Genomic DNA, 15302 nt, shown 5'->3' with positions numbered 1-15302 from the left:
TACACAAATAACAGGAATGAAGAACTAAACAGGAAATGTCGGGAGGGGCGACATACTGAGGGGAATACAAGATAAAAAACTACAACAAAATGATCACCGGAGCAGTCAATATACCATGAATCAACAGGAATAGTGAATATAATAAAGAAAAATGCACGACATCACCCTTCGTGCTTTTACTCTCAATCTCACCATAAAATTAATATAAATGACACGGCATCACCCTTCGTGCTTTTACTCTCATATCATGGCACGGCATCACCCTTCATGCATTAACACTCACAATATGGCACGACATAACTCTTCGTTCATTAACACTCACAATATGGGGCGGCATCACCCTTCGTGCATTAATACTCACAATATGGCACGGCATCACCCTTCGTGCATTAACACTCACAATATGGCACGACATCATCCTTCGTGGAGATAGAATAACAAGTACAAACCTTACTTCAACATTTGATTCTATAATATCAATCTCAACTTGGAAATAATGCAATGCATAAATAATATCAGATGACTCAGCCTCAGGCCTGGCTGGGAAAGAATAACACCGGGGCTGGGCCCCACCACCCTAAACTACGTCACTGGGATGACCTCTAGCTGGCTGGTCTCCATCTCTAACGGTCTGACCTCCACCTCTAATAGTCTGGCCTCTACCTCTAACGGCCTGACCACCGGGGCGGCGCATAAGTACTCGTCATCTCACATATATGCCGCTCACATGAATTTCACTTAACAAATAATCCAATGTTCCTAATTCCCTCAAGTCAGGGTTAGACATAACACTTATCTCGCTTCGAAGGCCACTTAATTCTCAATCACAGCTTTTCCTTTGAAATTCACCTCCAAACCACTCGTATCTATTCAAAAATGACTCAATAATATCAAATATTGCTAAAGGAATCAATTATATTGCATAAATTAAATTTCCGAATTTTTCCTCCAAAAAAGTCGAAAAATCGACCTCGGACCCGCTTGGTCAAAACCTGAGGTTCGAACCAAAATCTTTTTACCCACTCACCCTCGAGCCTGAATATGTAATTAGTTTTGGAATCCGACCTCAAATTGAGGTCTAAATTCCCAAATTCCCGAAATCCCTATTTTCTACTCTAACCCCTAATTCTACCATGAAAACTCTAGATTTTAGGTTGAAAATTAAAGAAATGTAATGGGTAATTGAAAGAAAATGATTTAGAATCACTTACCAACAATTTGGGGAAGGAATAACTCTTGAAGAATCGCCTCTCACCGTTTGGTTTTGGGGAAAAATGAGTTTTTGGCTAAAATCCCGTTTTTGGGTTCTGTTAAGTGATGGGCGACAGTGTTCATCGCGTTCGCGAGAGCACTGTCGCGTTCGCGAAGTGTATGGGCGGCCAAGCCTTCGCGTTCACGAGGTACTGCTCGCGTTCGCATAGGCTACCCTTCCCTGGACTTCGCGTTCACGATGAAGAAAAGGCTGACTCCCCCTCCCCAGTGCCTAACACTACGCGTTTGCGATGGGCTTGTCACGTTCGCGAAGGGTAACACCCCCATCGCTTCGCATTCGCGAAGAAGAAATCCTCAGCTGCCCAGTTTACTCTTCGCGTTCGCGAGAGGACCTTCGCGAACGCGAAGAGGGATATGCCAGACACCAGAATCTGCAGAAAACTAGATTTTTCAAAGTCCAAAATATACTGTGGCCTATCCGAAACTCACCCGAGCCCTCGGGGCTCCAAACCAAACATGCACACAAGTCCAAAAATATCATACGGACTTGCTCGCGCGATCAAACCGCCAAAATAACACCTAGAACTCTAAATTTAGCACCAATTCAAATGAAATTCTCAAGAACACTTTAAAACTTCTAACTTCTCAACTGGATGTCCGAATCACATCAAATCAACTCCATTTCTCACTAAATTCCACAAACATGTCTTAAATATCATAATGAACATGTACCGGGTTCCGAAACTAAAATACGGATCCGATACTAACAATGCCAAATATCAATCAATTCTTAAAAATAAATAATTTCCAAACTTTTAATTTTCATCAAATATTCATAACTTAATCTAGGGACCTCCAAATTCGATTCCGGGCATACGCCCAGGTCCCATAATTCGATACGGATCTACCGGGACCGTCAAAGCACAGATCCAGGACCGTTTACCAAAACTATTGACCGAAGTCAAATAAAATCAACTTTTAAGGCAAAAATTCTTATTTTCATTAGTTTTCAACATAAAAGCTTTTCGAAAACTTGTCCGGACTGTGCACGTAAATCGAAGATGGTAAAAAATGAGATTTTTAACGCTTAAGAGCGCAGATTCGTGTTCTAAAACATAAGATGACCTTTTGGGTCATCACAACGGGTTACCTTTTGAAGCGTGAACATATCTCTTATACACGTGAGCCTTCAGTTCCATAACTTCTCAATGGAATCTCCACCACCCGCACAATCATGATCCTCGAATGTTCCACGGTCTTCTACTGTGTTACTCAAATAATATCCGGAAATAGCAATTTCGTGTGGACGAAATTTCTAGGAAAAAGGGGCTGAAATTCGGCCACCATCTATTCTTTTTCTCTAGGTGGAAAATCTTATGTATTTATAGCACAAGTTTTAAGGGTTAAAACCCTTTTCCAAAATCTGGCTTTCCTTTCCACCAGAAAAAGGATTCCTTTATTTTCTATTATTTAGGCACAACAGGGACCACCAAATTTAATTAACAAGACTTCTAATTATGAAATTAATTTATAATTTTTGAAATTAATATCCACCATAATTAATTTCGAATTATTCCACTAAAAATTCATAATTGCAGTCCTTATTCAATTAAATTCCCCATGTTAAGATTTCACTAAAAATTCTCCATGTTAAAATTCAGATACTAATCAATTAAATTAAATTAATGACAATTTAATTTATTGATTATTTCCTTTAGACTTTCGCTTAACTTATTTCATGTGTCAGATACAAAATTCACCTGCCGGGTTTACACATGAAAACTTATAAGCTTTCATAAAGGTGTATGATCAATCTCTAAACCGAGACATGGACTCCATCAACTAACTATTACTTCGCCAATGTACATTATTATTATCTAATTTACCAGGTGTATTGACCTACGAAAGGATCTCGCCTTTTAATAAATCAAAATAATAATAATATACACAACTAATAATAATTATATCAAGATTAGGAATATAAGTACATTTAATGGCTAGAGAGTTTATTTTATTAAGTCAGTATAAAATACTTATCTCTACTTGGTCCGTTAAATACATACAAAATGTATTAGCACAAGAAGTTGGAATTAAACCACTCCCATAATCAAGACAGATTATATTTAATCTTGTGCTATAATCATCCATGATGGTTTGTCCAATTCCATCATTAGATTGTGAACTCAAACTTCATACTTAAGAAACCGATAATTTAATCTTCCGTGTATAAGCTAAACTCTATACACTAAATCATCTACTATATAAGCAAATGACACAGACTAATATATGATCTAATTAAAACTTTATTAAAACTGAATAAACAGTTATTTCATAATAAATACTATATCTAAATCAAAACCATAATTAATAGTATATATCCCAACAACATTTAGATGTACATATGTGTGATATATATTTCTTTAAGCACAACAAAGCAAGCATTTTGCAAAGACATTTCAATGCATGTCCCCTCTAGGCGTTACGTACTCTGTGTATGTAGGTCTAGAGAAAATTAGCCTTTCATTTTGTTAATTACTTAAAAGTTCAAAATTAAAGAATCTCCAATTTAAAATTTGTTAGATTTCGTAAATGGGTGTAAATGGGAAGTAGAAGATGCACCTTTTGAATTGTACCTTTTCATCTCATCCTTTCGTTGTCTATAAATTCTGAGGCTTAGCCTCATTTTTAAAATATGGAAAATTTGAAAACTTCTCCTCTCTTTTCTATATTGTTGCATTATTTTCCAAATAAATATAAGTGTCAAGTGTGATTTACTCAGTTTGTTGAGTTCGCTGAAGTTCTATGATTTGTAGTGTCGCTATCACATAATAGTTATTCTGTTGAGAAGAATTAATTCATAACCTTTGGCAACAGTGAGGGGATTGAATTCCTTAAGGACAAACAAGCAACTTGTGGGCTCGAAATTATTTTATATTTTGTTTATTGAACTAATATTTTTTTCTTCTTTGATTTTCTGATTTTGAATACAAATTACCAACAAAAGTTTTGTAGGTAGATTCCAACATTTAAACGTTAAAGCTAATTCCAAATTTATAGTTCATCAACAGGCAAGGTTGAACATGTGGATGGAAAAGTAATAGGAATATTTTTGTTTGCAATTTGTTTTCCAATTTTAAACTAATTTTGTTTCGGTTGTTATTTTGGTAAAAACCCAAACATTATTTTAGAAAAAATCCCCCCCCCACCCCCCCCCCCCCACTTTTACTTTATCACTGTAGTTTTGTACTACTTAGACTTAACAGGTTCAGTTCCTTCTATGTGATAGCTCAATTTCCTGTTTTAATAAAATGCTTCTCCTAACCCAAAAATATTAATCTAAACCTTTTCAGGTTTGAACACATTAATCTTTGTAAAGAAATAAATTATTCATAAATTTGCTCAAATTTACGTGATATTACGATAAAAGAAAATCTGGCAAAGAAATTATTGGACGGTGGAGACTAAGTAAGAAGGTGCAATTGTTACTCGTTGAAAATAAAGAGATTAATCAGCTGTAAACATAGCACTTTCCCCTAATAGCTCGATCAACTTTTACACATCATCAACAATTACGAAAGAAAGTCATGATACTGACTTACTTTCCCTTAATAGATCACTATTCTCAATTGACAGCAAAAACTTTCAAGTGCACATTCCAAGTTTTGATGGGCCATATATAGCATATTTCAGATGTTACCTCTAATGTGAACGTCTGCTTGGCAGATGAAAAACAAAAGTACAGATCAAAAGGTGTACCGAAAATAGCAATCCTAGTTATTACAAGTTTTTTAACTAATTTATTTTTATATTTTATTCAATTAACGTTATTAAGAAAAATCAATTTAGTCTTATTGTTAAAATCAATTTGTTAAAAGCACCTCCACCTACGATCGTTAGGTCCTGGGTTCGAGTCACGCTGGAGGAAAATTGTGAAAACATTATAGATCCTCCTAATTTGGGAGGGGTTTAAAAAAAAAAGTTGTGTCTTGCTCCGATACACTAGTTTGAGGCTTTAAAAGTTTATATTACAGTATTATCTAAGCTTAGTGCATCTTCAAAATATTAAGTTCAGTTAAATTCGGCCGGTTATTTTGAGAATTTAAGTCCCGTCCGGCGGCATAAGGACCTGAGCAGCTTCATATTATATGTATTGACTTGCGTGCGTGGTTGAATTCAGTTATCGGATGATTCGGAGTGATTTGGGACACTTAGTCCCTAAAACGGAAGCTTAAGTCTTAGGATTTTGACTATAGTCGGAACTATATGAAGACGACTCCGGAATGGAATTCCATCAGTTCCGTTAGCTCTGTTGGGTGATTTTGGACTTAGGAGCGTGTCTAGACTATGAATCCGAGGTCTGTAGCTGATTTAGGCTTGAAATGGCGAAAGTTTATTTTTTGGAGATTTGGACCGGAAGTGGACCTTTTGATATCAGGGTCGGAATGCGATTCCGAGAGTTGGAACAGTTCTGTTATGTTATTTGGGACTTGCCTGCAAAATTTGACGTCATTCCGGGTTGATTTGATAGGTTTCGGCACGTGTTTTAGAAGTTGGAAGATTTGAAACTTTATAAGCTCGATTGATGGTACAATTCGTAGTTTCGACGTTGTTTGATGTGATTTGAGACCTCGAGCTAGTCTGTATTAGGGTATGGAACTTGTTGGTATGCTTGAACGAGGTCCCGGGGGCCTCGGGTGTGTTTCGGACGTGTTTCAGATGTTTTTCATGGTTTTGGGGAGGTCTGAGTTCTGGTGTAATCGCACATGCGGACCTTGGGCGTAGGTGCGATGGTCGCAGGTGCGAAGAATGAGGCGCAGGTGCGAGAGGGGCTGGACTGGGCAGTCTCCGCAGATGCGGAGAATTGGTGCACATATGCGGCCCCGCATAAGTGGATCCTTGGGCGCAGGAGCGATAGGGAGCGCAGGTGCGGTTGGTCATGCGCACCTGCGGTTGCGCAGAAGAGGCTATTTTTGTCGCAGGTGCGGTCACGCCTGGGCAGAGAGTTTATATTTGAGGGTTTGCCATTTTCTACATATTTTGACTTGTAGAACTCGGTTTTGAGCGATTCTTGATGGGTTTTTCAAGAAATCTGATTGGGTAAGTGTTCTTCACCTAGTAATTAATGTATTCCATGAATTTATCTTCAATTCTATCGTTAAATTTGTGTTTTGGGTTGAGGAAAATGTTGGTTTTTGAAGAAAAGTTTTAAAATGAAAAAGCATGATTTGAGGAACAAAATGGTATCGGAATTTGATAATTTTAGTACGGTTAGACTCGTGAGTGAATGAGTGTTCGTATTTTGTGACTTTTATCCGATTCCGAGACATGGGCCCAGGTTGACCTTTTAGGACGGATTTCGGAATCTCTGTTAAAATATTGATTTCACTAATTAGATGAGTCTATTATGGTTGTATTCATGATATGCAATTTGCGTTTGGCTAGATTTGGGCCATTCAGAGTCTGATAATCGTGGAAAGGGCATTCTTAAGGACTGATTGAGCTTGGTTCGAGGTAAGTATCTTTCCTAACCTTGTGTAGGGGACTTCCCCTTCGGATTTGAGTCTTCTGTGTTGATTGTAGTTTGTGTACACGAGGTGACGAGTGCGTGCACACACTTATTTGTGGATGGTTGGCCTTTTAGGGTTCTTAGGTCCTTGTATTCATTGAATATGCAGTTGGTCTTGTTATGATTATATTTCTCAATTACTAGTTTTACATCTACCTGCTTAATTGGAATTAATTGCTTTATGATCCACCCTTGTGTTCATTTGACTCATATATGCCTTAACTGAAATAATTATCTCTTCTGTAATTGTTCATTTTTAATTGAGGCAAAGATTACCCTTATACTATTTATCCTTAATTGAAGTTGTTATACCTCCTTCTTAATTGCCCGACCTTAAAAGAAGTTTAGATATCATATAACTTAGCCGACTTGTCTTTATTTGAAATTATTTTACTCGTGTTAGCTTCCTTGTTGTTAAATTGTATATTGTGGGATCGTTGCTAATTTTTCCCTTGTTGAGTTGTTCTCTTTGCGCCTAGCATTCTTTACTGTGGTTATTCCTTGTGAATTAGTTCTGTCATTTATTTGTGATTTAAAGTTCTTGAGTTGATTTACTTATCCTACCTTGTATTAATGTTATTATTGTTGTTGTACTTGTTGTTCTTGCAATTTACTTTTGGGACTACGAGACGGTATCTCGGGAGTGCCCTTTTGTTGACATCTCTTTGTTGTGGGGTTGCACGAGGTTTCTGCCGCGCTATTGTTACTATTGATATTTGCACATGCGGCGTGACAAGGCGATATATATATATATATATATATATATATATATATATATATATATATATATATATATATATATATATATATATAGAGAGAGAGAGAGAGAGAGAGAGAGAGAGAGAGAGAGAGAGAGAGAGAGCGAGACAAGGTGGGAGCATTATTATGCACATGTGGCGAGACAAGGCGGGCATTTACTTTACTATTATTCTTATGAGTATATCCTAGTAGCCATTGACTACGTCTCAAAATGGGTCACAATAATCCCCACTAGGACCAATGATGCTCGGGTGGTGTGTGAGTTCTTACAGAAGAACATCTTTACTCACTTTGGGATAGCTCGAGTGATTATCAGTAACAATGGGTTGCACTTTGTGAACAAGCAGTTCACTGCATTGTTATCTAAGTATGTGGTCACACACTAAATAGGAACCCCGTACCATGCCCAAACTAGTGGGCATGTTGAAGTAGCTAACCGTTAACTTAAATGATTTCTTGAAAAGACAGTTAGTGCTTCTTGTAAGGATTGGTCTGCAAAGTTAGATGAAGCTTTATGGGCGTACAGAATCGCATTCAAAACAACCATAGGGACTTCACCATTCAAACTAGTGTATGGAAAATTGTGTCACCTGCCTGTTGAGATAGAACATAAAGCTTATTGGGCAATTAATATGCTTAATCTTGATCTTAGTCTTGCAGGTAAATATAGGCTGGAACAGATGAACGAATTGAAGGAATTTAGACTAGACGCGTATGAAAATGAGCGAATTTTTAAGGAGAAGACAAAGAGGTGGAATGATCATCTGATTAAGCCAAAGGAGTTTCATGAAGGGGACAAAGTCTTACTATACAATAGTAGACTTAGGTTGTTCCCTGGAAAATTCAAGTTAACATGGACAGGTCCATATGTGGTGAAGCACGTCTCATCGCATGGCGCCATTGAAATACATGATGAGGAAGGGAATGAGAGTTTTAAAGTGAATGGGCACCGGTTGAAACCGTACCTGGTTGGAGGATCCTCTAGCATCCTGATAAAATGAGCCTAAGTGACGGAGTCAAGCTAACGACTATAACTCAAAACTACTTCTAACACTTTTTCTTGCTTTTGTAGAGTTCAAGATATTAGAGTTGGATAATTGGAAAGTGTAGGATTATTAGAGTTCAAGAGTTTTGATAATTGTTTGAACATGTATGAGCATGAATCAGACACAAAATAAGTAAATAATAGAGTTGGGGTGTGACCCGTAGGCTAATAAGTTAAAAATAATCGATACTTTGAGAAAAGTGGCCTAGCGCGCCGCATGGGCCGCTGTCAGAACATGGGTCTCTGAACTTATCCACTTCCGCGCCGCAACCTGATACGCGGTTGTACAATTTTTGTCAGCCAGTTTATTTAAAATTAAATTAAATAAAAAATAAGGGACGCCCAGTTCAATGCTCTAACACCCGACCCCTTCCCCCTTTTTCCCCATTCTTTCACTTTAACTCATCTCCAACTATTCTCTCTCTGTCACTCCAAATTCTGCTTCTTCTTCAAATCCTTCATCCTCTCATCTTCCTCTCATGTTCATTCATCATCAAGGTAAGTAAATTTATTTCTTCTTTTCTCTTTCTCTTAGCTTTTCTTATTGTTTTAGTTAACTTTAATTTAATTTCCCTAACCCTGGGTAGTTTATATTTGCTAATCTTTTAGCTATTTTTCCTCTATTTTGGCAGAAAATTATGCATAAACTTGTGGGTTTTTTATTGTTCTTATGATTGGGGGTGGGTTTTGGCATGTTTTGATGGTGTTGGAATTATTTTGTGATGGAGTTTGGTGGGGGTGCCAATATGGTCTAAACAAGGAGGGTGTTCTGTGAAAAATTGGAGTACTTTGTGTTATTGTTACATTGTGGTTATTGTTGGGAGGTTGATTGGTGTTGTTGTGTAGTGGTCCTAGACCTATTGAAGTTGAAATTATGAGTTGAACTTGATGAATACAATGTGTTTGATAAAATTCCCCAGTGACATAGAAGGTGAGGTTGTGCTTAATTAGAGAAAATTTGATAGAAGATAATGCGATGCTTGATGATAAGTGTGGGGTGGGAGGTTATCTCATTTTGTGAAACTTTAAGGTATTAGTCCCGAGTGCTAATCGATTGACCACCCCATGCTCATGTGTTGCTAGGTGCTAATTGGGGTGTCCAATTCATGCTAAGTACATGTGTACTGTTGTATTGTAACTTATTTATTTTGTTAGTGGTAAACTAGACTAACTTATTATTCTTCTTTTCTTAGTTACTAGTTTAGATTCTTAAATTTTGTATTTTACACAGTGTAGTCCATGGTTATGTTCTTGTAATATTATGTTGGTGGTTGGGTGGGTTGTTGATTGCTAGTGGCGTGCTTTCAAAGGGGTAGTCTGAATCATCAATATACATTGTACTTGTGAACATTCCAATAACATAAGTGTGGGGTGGTTGCCGCCTTTGGTCTTGTTTTTTATTTTAAGTGTTGTGGCTAATTGTGTTCATCTTGTGCAAGTACAATGTCTCGTCATCCTAGAAAACATTCTAACACAGGTTCTTCGATATTGACTCAAGTAGCCGTCAAGGAGGTAGGCTGGCACCTCCCCCCGCCCCAGAGGAGGAGGAAGAGGAGCACATTGATCCCCTTGCGGATGTAGTACCGGACTGTAAGTATGGCATTCGGTTGTTCCAGATCATGCTAGGATGTAGTATCGAACCTTTGTTCCGGCGGTGAGTCCGGACCCGAAAGTTAGTATTGATGATGGCAAACTAGCCAGGAAGTACTTGGGGATTTACAACATCAGATACCTAGGATTTGAAACTTTGTTCCGTTCCGGTGAGTCGGTGAATGTGAACATGGTCACGGAGTTCTATGCTAACTGGCAACATGAGGCTAGTTTAGATGCGGTGTATGAAGTGGAGGTGGGAGGCAAGATTATTCCCTTCTTAAAATGGGTAATAAATCAAATCATGGGGTTTAAGTAGCACTCTCATAAGTTGTTCCAGAGGTTACTGCATCGTCCCCTCTATCCTGATATTAGGCGACATCTGTGTGGAGTTGGTTCTTCTACCACATGGATGCGGGATGCTAATGAGTTCCACAATGACATGAAGAAGTGCAATTTCCAGCGTCCCGCAAGGGTCGTTCTCCGGTTGATTAATGCAAATATCATACCTACTCAGAACGACATTAATGTCTCCCGGTTGAAGGTGGGTCTCATTTATGCTATCGTGACTCGGATGAAGTTTGATCTGGGCAAGCTTATGCTTGAGCACATGGCTCGAGTACGACCACTTGGGGCCCGCCGCCTGTATTTCCCGAGTATGATTACTCGGCTTCTGAGGACGCACCATGTGGAGGAGGAGTTCCATTATGACCAGACAATTTCGGTGATGCGGCCTCTTAAGGCCTTTGATGTCACAACTATGACAGACCTCCCTTCTGCTGATGTTCCTGTCGATCAGAGATTACTTCGTGTCGAGGAGACACTTCATCTACTATTTGTTGATTTGTGCCTTCACGCGGCTTGGGTGGAGGCTAACTTGGCAGAGCTGCATGAGGACCACCCCATCTCCGCGGTCACTCAGCAGTGGTTGGGCTTGGCAGATGGAGCACTGATGCCACCAGAAAAGGATGTAAACTACGTTCCCTCCGATGCTAAGGAGTACCTATGCACCTTTGAGGGTGTTGACGAGGAATAGGCCAAGGGCCTTAGGGAGTTACCTTTTCACTCTTGTTTTTACTATTTTTTATTGGGGACAATGTAATATCTTAAGTGTGGGGTGGGGTGCTTCTATTTGGTTGTATTTGTACTTGTTTTCTATTTACCAGTTGGTTTTGTTTGATTTGTTTCTTTCTTTCTTAGAAAATATGGTATGTATTCATAACTTTGAATTCTATCGGCATGTAATAGTTAGTAATCATAATTGTTTAGTTTCGATTCTTCTCGGCGATGAATTTCATCGACTGGCTACTTGAGAGATTTGAAGTCGAACGAGAAAAATACAAAACAAATCTTGAAAATCCAAAAATATGTCTTTTATTTTATTTTATTCTATTTTATTTTACTTTCTTGGGTAGTTTAATAATTCTCCCTTGAAATTTCTTTGTGCCACGATTCTTTTCCAAGGGTTTTACTTGAACCAGATGTAGTTAATATTTTTTTATAGGAATAAAGAATCTTGAGTCATAGTACTATTGGAAGAAATTTTCTTGACTGCATATGCCTTGAGGGTGGTGAGTGCCTTAGTTGTGATGCCTAGGCTCAATTCTTGACTCTGAAATAAGTACCGTAAATTATGTGATTGTGACTTTGCTTAAATACTTTGACTAGAGAGTCGGGATAGATATGATACTAAGTGAGTTATGTGCCAATGTGTGAGTGAAGTTTTTATTGATATTATGTGCATGTCAGTGATGTCTAGAACTTGCCCCTGTGTGTTTGTAAAGCGAAAGAGAAGTCTTGCTCAGTCTAGGAAGTGATATAGTAAATTCTTTGTTGAACCAATTATATGTCTGTGATCCGCCTAATTGTTGCATATCCTAGTTAGCCCTTTTGAGCCTATAATCCTATTTTCTTTGGCAACCACACTAAGCTTGACCCCTTTGTTTGAATTGACTATATGTTTGAACCGTTTACCTCTCATGAATGCTTGATATGTTTATGAGCTTGTTAAAAGCTAAGTGGAGGTATGGATGGGTTTTTGAGTGGAACTATAGAAAAAGAGAAATTTGCACTATTTGAATTATTGTGAGAGCCACATGTAGGGAATTGGAAAAAAAAAAGAGAAAGAAAAAAATATTGGTGTTTGTATATATTATAAAAAATATTATTCCTTGCTAGTGGTAAATCTTGCTTTATCTGTGCTTAAAAAAATTAGGAGCTTGGTGTTAATATGATGTGAAGGTTGGGGTTTGGTTGAACACAAGTGTAGGGTTTAAATTAAGAAATTATAAGTATTAAAGTGCTCGGGGAGATGTAGCCACAATATACATAAGTATCCTACCTGTTCTGCATCCTACATTACAATCAAAATTAACTCTTACTTGATCCTTGACTGGATGAGCTCACTTAGTAGAGTATTACACTACGGGCAAGCCTATGGTACATTCTTTGTGGCAAATTTTATTTCTAAGAGTGAGTCAATTCTTTCTATCTTGAGTTCCTATTAGTTCTTGAATTTTATTGTGTGTGGAACTACTCTCTATTGTTTGTGTGAGAGCACATAACTTATGAAGGTAAGGTAAAGTCTTTGACCTCTGTTTAGAGTAAGTGATCAAGTTGTGAAAAATGCATGGTGCTTTTGAGTCGAGTCTTGAGGCTAGGATGTTATGATGTGGTGCTTAGTCTATTTTAAATATACTTGGCATGACGTGTTAGGGAAGCTGTTTGATGAAAAGGTTGTCCCTATGTGAAGTATAGTTTGATTTCTCGAGGATGAGCAATGGTCTAAGTGTGGGATGTTGATGGTAGGCTAGAAACCTATATTTTAGTCATAGTATTGCACTCTAATTACTATATTTTACGTGTGTTTGAGCTCAAATGATAGTGAATTACACTTATTATATATTTTATGCCTTGCGGAAAAAGATTCCGAGCTATTCAGATAATATGGAGATAAATCGAACAAGTTGGAGCTTTGTAGTTTAAGTAAAAACCCAAGAAATTAAACCAGGATCACGTTTGGGGGTCGAGTACTAAGTCTAAGTGTCAAAAAGTGGATGAAAGAATTTACTCTGAGAAAAAGACACAGCCGCGCCGCATGGGGCGCCGCGAGGCACGGCGCGGCGCGACAGTGCAAATTTGGTCTGACAGGCTTTTTGCGAGCTCTCTAATTTCCTCACTAGCACGCAACATGGAACGACGCGGGTGTGCAAAATCGTCAGAATGATTTCCTAGTTCGACTAGGAAAGGGTATTTTTTTCGGACTTGTTTCTACATGGTATAAATACACCAAAAATATGATTTTTAGAGGACCTTTGACCTACGAAAGATTGGCGAAGCAACCAAGGCAAGAAGACACAAGAATTCATCATGATTTCAACCTACAATCGGTGCAATACAAGAGTTTGTATCGAATCGTTAGTATTGATGTTTTCTTTGTTTTTGAACCTTATTGAGATGACTTATTCCATAACTATGGAGTAAATTCCATTAGGGTGTTGACATATACGGTGTTTTGATAACTTGATTAGGGATTCGATTTCTATAATTACTAGAATTAATTGATGGAGTTTTAATTTGTATTGTGGAGTTATTTCTCATTTTGCTTAATCGAAAGAGGAGATTTATATTGAATTGCGTTACATGTTATGCTCTACTTTAAATTCATGATTCAAATAGGTAATCAAAAGAGCCTCTTGAATTGTTAATCGAACTAGAAAATAGGAAAATATTCGTGAGAAGTTACCCTTTAGATCATAACCATCATTTTATTGTTGCAATTGTTTACCGTGTTTCAATTGGATTAATTAATGAAATTATCGTTTAATCGAAAGAGAAACATTAACTACAAGTGTAATCTGATTATATGTTGAAATCGTGAGAATCAACAGTATTATAGAGTGAATTAACTCAAGAATTGGATCCTGAGTCAATTATCTTGCACCTATCTAGTCAAATACCCTTATTTCTCTCATTGATATTTCTTCATTGCTCATCTGTTGTCTTTTGTGATCAACAATTAATTGCTTAATTTTTAGTAGTTAATCATAGTAATATTCATCAAATTAAGTGTTAATTTTTCTGGATAGTAATCAACTGAAAATTATTCGAAAATTATTTAAATCCAATCCCAGTGGAGACGATAATTAAACTATACTACCTTTGAATAGTGAACAATAATTTTGTGTTGTGTTTTGCGCTCATTAGTTCACTGGTCACATGAATGCCGATATCAATCACGATAGAGTACATCAATATAACTGTGGGAAAATGAATAAAAATAATACAACATGGAGGAAAGCAAGCACAACTAAGGTGCAATAAGTAAATCAATATCACGAGGGCCATCTTGCCCATATCACCATAAGGCTTGAACGTGGTTACAACATGTGTGAGAATAATCATAAAACCTCACAACCCATCCTAGCATAAGAGAGGAGCACATAACATAGACCGGGGGCACAAATAATATCCATTATGCCTGGTAACATGACCATAATATCAACTTCACAAAAACTCCCAAACCCGATCTAATATAGAATATACATTCCCATTGGGCTTCAAATAGCCCCCAAGCCAATTCTGATCATTCCCAAACAAGTAAATATCCTTCCAAAGGTCCATTGCAACCTGTCCATAATATATGCCATCAGTTATCCCATTCTCAAAATTTATTCACAATCCGCAATCAAGAAATAGTCCGCCTACGAGGACATCCAGCCCCGAAACCACATGAATACTAGAATTTCCATACCCGATCTGAACTACGCTATTCAAATGGCTGATACATCACTCACGCTCCATCATCTTACAAAAGTACCCACACCGGTCTTCCATGCCATATATCAAAACCCGTACCTCAGAAGCCTCAAAACCCGGTAATCACTATACCATTAGCCAAGCATCCGCAAACCAAAACACAAGGTGCTTTCCTAAAATGCTCCCTCTTCACATGCGATATCCAATAATGCCAGCATTTTATTAACTTCTGATATCTATCCATGAAAAAACCATAATGCACAACATATTCCTTATGCCCGTAGCAGACAACCGACTCAAGTTGTGGTCGACACCATCGAGAGCTCTCCGAGACCCACCCGTACGTAACTAAGCCATCTGGACCGAATCTCC

Source organism: Nicotiana tabacum, chromosome 4, assembly GCF_000715075.1.
Source record: "Nicotiana tabacum cultivar K326 chromosome 4, ASM71507v2, whole genome shotgun sequence".
NCBI classification, from domain to species: domain Eukaryota; kingdom Viridiplantae; phylum Streptophyta; class Magnoliopsida; order Solanales; family Solanaceae; genus Nicotiana; species Nicotiana tabacum.
Note: the sequence above shows the minus strand (reverse complement) of the source record.